The sequence below is a fragment of the Vigna unguiculata genome, chromosome 6 (genome assembly GCF_004118075.2).
Source record: "Vigna unguiculata cultivar IT97K-499-35 chromosome 6, ASM411807v1, whole genome shotgun sequence".
Classification (NCBI taxonomy): domain Eukaryota; kingdom Viridiplantae; phylum Streptophyta; class Magnoliopsida; order Fabales; family Fabaceae; genus Vigna; species Vigna unguiculata.
This window is the reverse complement of record NC_040284.1, coordinates 29,161,871-29,167,936: the sequence shown is the minus strand read 5'-3', so window position 1 is coordinate 29,167,936 and position 6,066 is coordinate 29,161,871. Positions and strand designations below refer to the sequence as shown.

The 6,066-nt window shown below is 26.5% G+C and overlaps 1 long non-coding RNA gene across 4 annotated transcripts; it reads right to left on the bottom strand.

Annotated features, from left to right (window-relative positions):
- Positions 1 to 1,844: 1,844 nt before the first annotated feature.
- LOC114189127 lies at positions 1,845 to 4,734 on the bottom strand. Of its 4 annotated transcripts, none has more exons than XR_003605570.1 (8): positions 4,456 to 4,734; positions 4,228 to 4,346; positions 4,030 to 4,065; positions 3,787 to 3,836; positions 3,002 to 3,674; positions 2,800 to 2,854; positions 2,366 to 2,507; positions 1,845 to 2,270 (listed from the first exon to the last, which is right to left on the bottom strand). It is a non-coding gene; the product is annotated as an uncharacterized LOC114189127 (long non-coding RNA). The 4 variants fall into 4 exon arrangements; XR_003605571.1 differs by having other exon boundaries at positions 1,845 to 2,507; positions 3,002 to 3,146; positions 3,215 to 3,674; XR_003605569.1 differs by having other exon boundaries at positions 1,845 to 2,507; positions 2,800 to 2,906.
- Between the last annotated feature and the right edge of the window lie 1,332 nt (positions 4,735 to 6,066).

Below are 6,066 nucleotides of genomic sequence, written 5' to 3'. Positions count from 1 at the left end.
ATTAATAATAAGAAAAAAAATGACCAACAAAAAATAAAATTATACTGCATTGTTAACTTTTGATTTAGAAGATAGTGTTGGCTAATAAATAGTAAAATAACACTCAATCCACTCTATTCGATAGAGTCCTATTAACATTTCATTTTTTGGTTTAAAATTTAATATAACACATAAATTTATTTAAATTCCTAATTCATACCATACTTAAATCCTAGTGTACACACACACATACATACATACATACATATATATATATATATATATATATATATATATATATATATATATATATATATATAAATAAGATATTGTTATCAAACATTAACTCTCAATTAATTGTTTGGTACGACACACATGTTTTATGAGTTAGTTATATATTATATTAAAAATGAAATGTATATGTACTTATAATTGTTAAAATAAAATATAGTATATTGTGAACTTTGGTCTCGTGTAAAGTATTGTCCACACATGAATTTATTTAAATTCCTAATTCATACCATACTTAAATCCTAGTGTACACACACACACATACATACATACATACATACATACATATATATATATATATATATATATATATATATATATATATATATATATATAAGATATTGTTATCAAACATTAACTCTCAATTAATTGTTTGGTAAAGTAATTGTTTGGTACGACACACATGTTTTATGAGTTAGTTATATATTATATTAAAAATGAAATGTATATGTACTTATAATTGTTAAAATAAAATATAGGTATATTGTGAACTTTGGTCTCGTGTAAAGTATTGTCCACACATGAATAATCAATTTAAAGAAAAATGGAGAAATGCAAACATATTTTGAGATGATATCTCTATTAAAAAAAGTTAGAAAAGCCTGAAATTGATGTTAAAAAGTTTTAAACAAAAATACATGCATATGTTGTTATCAACATAGACATTGAATTTATAATAAAAGTTAAACATAATATAACAAATATGAAATTATTATAGTAATTAATTTTGTTTTTAATATTCAATAAATGATTAATTTTGATTTTAATTTTGTTTTTAGAAGTTTCTTCACACTACGTAAATCTATAAAGGTTACTTAGAAATTTAGAACTTAAAAAACACAAACAATTTTAAAGATATATGTATATAAACAATAATTAATACTTTAGAGAATATATAAAAGGTAAAAGTTATTTTTATTACAATTATAAAATATAGTTTTAATTTAAAAGAAAACTTATCACCTTTTTCTGCGAACTATTTAAAATAATTTGTAATCTGATCTTTTGTGATTCAGATTTATTTTTGAAAAACTTACATAAAACATTCTAAAATAAAATTATAACTGTCTTTTTTATGTAAATCAAAAATGATTTTTTCATGAAAAATAAATAACTAAAACAAACCGAACACTTAATTTTGCTGACAAACAATAACTTACGAAATTCATTTACATTTAAGAATATGAACGCATATGAACGCATATGAACGTTGTTTTTACTATCGAAATCTGAAACTTATGAAGCTTTATGTATTTGCTTCATGGCAATTTCTAATATTTCTTGCTCCATCTTTATTTTATTCTTGATGTATTTTGCTCTTTCTATAAATGTAATCACAAAAATCACGTCAGTGAGGCTAAATGAATCACTTAAGAAAATTATATCTTCCTTGCTCAATATTCTAATGTCTTCTACCTTTCAGATAAACAGCGGGAAAATATTTACTATTGTCAAATTAAGTCATATCATGGTTTATAATAAGTAATTCTGAAATCTACAATTCAATTTCTTCAACAATAAAAAAAGAGAATAGGGACAGGAATATAAATGGAAGCTATAGTTTTCTCTCGTCCAATTCTTCAAATGTATACCATTTCTTTAACAAATTCATTCATTTTCACTCAATACAATACATACAAATGCCAACAAATCAAGGAAAGGGATAGAGAGTATTGTTCAAAAAAACTATCAACTACTACAACAAATGGCAAATTACAGAGGAGGATGGACGCATGTTGTAGACTGTAACACTTTTGAAGCACTTTTGTACACAGGGTAACTTCTCTGTTCATTCAAATCAATCCATCGGATCCTTTTGGAAAACCCAAATTTCCTAATTCAGCTTCTCTTATTTAGAATGATGGAAATCATTCGCGTGAAGTTTGGTTCTGCTTGATCAAGGCATCACTATATATAGCCACCACGTTAGAGAAGACAACAAAGACTATCATAACAATAGATAAAATCTTGTCTGATCTAGTTGCAATGTTGTAGCAATCCTTGCACGGTTAAATGATGGTTGTAAATACATTAAACAGGCCAAAATCAAATTCTTAGCATGAATATATAGAAAGAATCAATAAGGGAGACTTACAACAATTAGAAGACTTTCTTCAATCTCTATTAGTACTCCTTGAACATTTCCATTCTGTAAAGATTACATGCTAGTGATCTTGGATAACCAAAACAATGGTGAATGCAATGTTAACCATCAAGTTTTCAACTACCAGAACAACCTATTGATCAAGAAAAAAGGAACTGAAAACATATTTATAAATAAAAGAACATGTTGTGTTTGGAATTGAAATAGCAGGATTCTCATGGGCTTATTCATATATTTGATTCGACAGTAGTTGCACCAAAGTGAAAATTGTTGGCTATTTAATTCCATATGATTTCATCTAGCATGTAGGTGACTGTTTTAAATAAAGAGAAATATTTAAAAATGAAAGAAAAAAAATCAGTAATATGCAGGACACAATGTTAGATAAAAGTCAATAAAAAGAAGTTAGGAAGAAAGGTTGTAACCTTTATAAAATGAGATACTCATGGAAAATGGCCTTTTGTCCATATCATTGGTAGCCTGAGAAAATAGTAAGGTAAAACAGGGAGAGAAGTTATGGAACCCTCCCAAACTGTTCATAAAAAAATTATGATTAAACAACACTATATTTTTATCAATAGACAACACTATATTAGAAATAAAATAGTAAAAATGATAAAAGTCCACCTTTGGAACTCTTTGTGATTTCATCCAAGATCTTCTCCTCATCAAGCAATAACTTTTGCAGTTTTAGAATATTGTCCTCAAGTTTTGGTATCAAATCAGTGGATTCCTCGCCCTTTTTCATAAGGGCTTCAATTTTGGATGAATCCTGACATACAAAGTAGAAACAAAAGAATTATATGTCTCATTGCAATGAACTATGACTTGCTTCTCTACCTTTTCTAGTTTATCCTCTAGCTTTTTGATCTTCTGACTTATGTGCTTAAAATCTTTCTGGTAGTTAACATCATGCCTTTCAAACTCCTTGAACTCTTCCTTACACTTCCTCATATCATTGTCTAACTCTTGAAAATGAAAGAAGTTAATAATGACAAGATTACCACCTCAAAAGCTTATTATTAAGAATTAATGCACAACAATATAACTATGAAAACTGATTCAATTACAAAATCCATGTCATTCATCCCAGAGAAACCCTGGAGCAAAGACAACACATTATTGAAAAATTACCCAATAATATATTCATTAGCAAAATAAATAAAAAAGCCAACAGCTAGGGAGACCTTCATGAAGGACCACATCAATGAAATCAACTTGTCTAAGCATTGGTAAACTATTTCTTTCCTTCTCATCAAGCTTTGCAACCAATTTTGTGGCCTCAATAAGGATCAAGCTTCTATAAGACAACAATAAAGATCAATTAATAATTGAAGCATTAATTTAAAAAGATTAAGTTAAACTATCTAAATGAATCATGCCTTCAACATATGCATGAGGAAACTGCTTACTATATAGACCCACATGTGGATGTTGTCATCCTTTGGAATCCATGCATATCCTATATGTCACCAACAACATTTCACAAAAAAAAGAGCTTAAATCAGTTTGAAAGAATTAGCAACATTTTACTTTTGACATCCCCTCTGTCAACAACAACTACAAAAGTTCAGTAAAAGGAAAAATGAGAAGCATTTGAAGCATAAAAAAAAGACTAAAACTCAAATCTTTTTTAATCTTTTTTTGCAAACTACCTTAAATCCTTGCCTCCAAGCCTCGTTTCTCCAAACCTGAAAAATTCAAAACCAAAAGTTCTCAAAAAATTAACCCAAAATTGCTTTAAAGATTTAACCTTTCTTCAACTTTCTTTAAAAGGGAATCAACATAACACAAAAATTGTAGCTCATAATGTGATAGAACTTGGAATGTTGGATAAGTGGAGGATAAGGAACCTGCAATGTTGGCTAAAATGAAAACTTGAAGTACTTCCCATTCCAGTTAAAAAAAGTACTTTTGGTTAATCGGAGCCGGAACCATTGAATACCAAAATAAAAAATTTATACATTCAATCCTGCACCATAAAAACTTCAGTTAATAAACAATCCCGTAAAACCATAAGTTTAAGAAGAATGGAAAGTCTAAAAATTGAAACTATAAAGAATAATAAAAAAAAATGTTACCTTTCTTTCAACCCACAATATTATTCCATAAAACTGAATTTTCAAGAACACCATATATGTGGATCATTGCATGCATTAATCTGGAGTACCCAGACAACGCTTTCAAAACAGAAACACTAAAAGAAGGGTGTGGTTGGTTATGAGAAAAAAGTGGGTTGATAAAAAAAGGGTGTGTTTTAGGGTTAGGAAGGGAGAAAGAAGAAGGGGGAAGATGGTCTGAGGAGATTTGGCAGCAAAAGGACGAACAATTTAAGAAAAAAAAATTATGAATTTTTTTGAATGCCGTGAGCGGGAGAAATTGAGAGAAGAAAGAATGGAGACAGAAATCTGAAAAGAAAGGTCAAATGGGATTTTACAGAAAAACCAACGATGGGACAGGTGTCACTCGTTTAAATTGGGTTATTTGAGTAAAATCCAGAAGTGTTACTGAACCACCAGTGCAGATCACGGACCATTTTTAGAAAAAGTTAAACTGATCAAAAAACCAAATAAATGGACAGGTGTCAACGAATTAAATAAGGGTATTTGGGTATTTTCCAGAGATATTTGTTTTCATATATTTTAGATACTCAATATTTTAGAGCATATAATTTTCTGATATCATCCTTTTCCGTTTAAACAACAGATCTTACATAATGAAATATATTTAATAAATATGAATTTTATAGATTTAGGGTTATTATTAAAATAAACGATAATCATGGAAAAGTTTTTTAAAATAATAATTTTACAGTATATTACTTTTATTAATCCAATTAAGATAATTTTACAGTATGTTATTGTTATTAATCCAACTATTTCATCAGATGTCGAATTCAATAAAAAAAAATGTCAATAATTAAATGGTTATTTATATATTATAAATTATCTATACTATTATATAAAAAGTTATCAAGTTTTTACTTAGTTTTTTAATTTTATGTTTTAATAAGTAATATTTTTTTACTTAAAATAATTATTTTACCAACTTTATTCTTTAAACAATACTTGTTAAAATTTAATCATTTTTTATTTGATATTTCCGTTTAAATTTAATATTTTTTAAATTAAAATAATTATCTATAGTTAAATTATAAAAATTATTTATGTTTACTTTTATAATTACTAGAGTTAGATTTAAAGTTATTTTGTGTATACGAATTTGGACTTTACTTTAAAAAATTATTAAAAAGTTCCAAAACTTAAACTATAAGAAAAAATTTATTTAAATATTATATATATATATATATTATCATTACTCTTCTTTTTTATTTACTTAAGTTGGGTACGGACTCAAATGCAATTACTTATAAAACTAGCGAACACACAGGCGCGACAACGACTGTATATTCGCATTTTTTAATTTTTAAGAAATTTAAAATCAATAACAAATGTATAATTTTTAAAATAGTTGTTAAATATAAAATTAAAAAAAATAAGATATGTAAAAAGAAAATTTAAATAATGATTTAAGACAAAAGAGAGGAATGATTAAAAGAAAATAAAGATATATAAAAAGAAAAATGATTAAAAATTATTTATAAAATAATTAATTTTTAAAATAACTAAGGGTAAAACGGGTATTATGAAATATGGATACAAAAAGAGGAATCCCCTTTATTGTTACTAGCG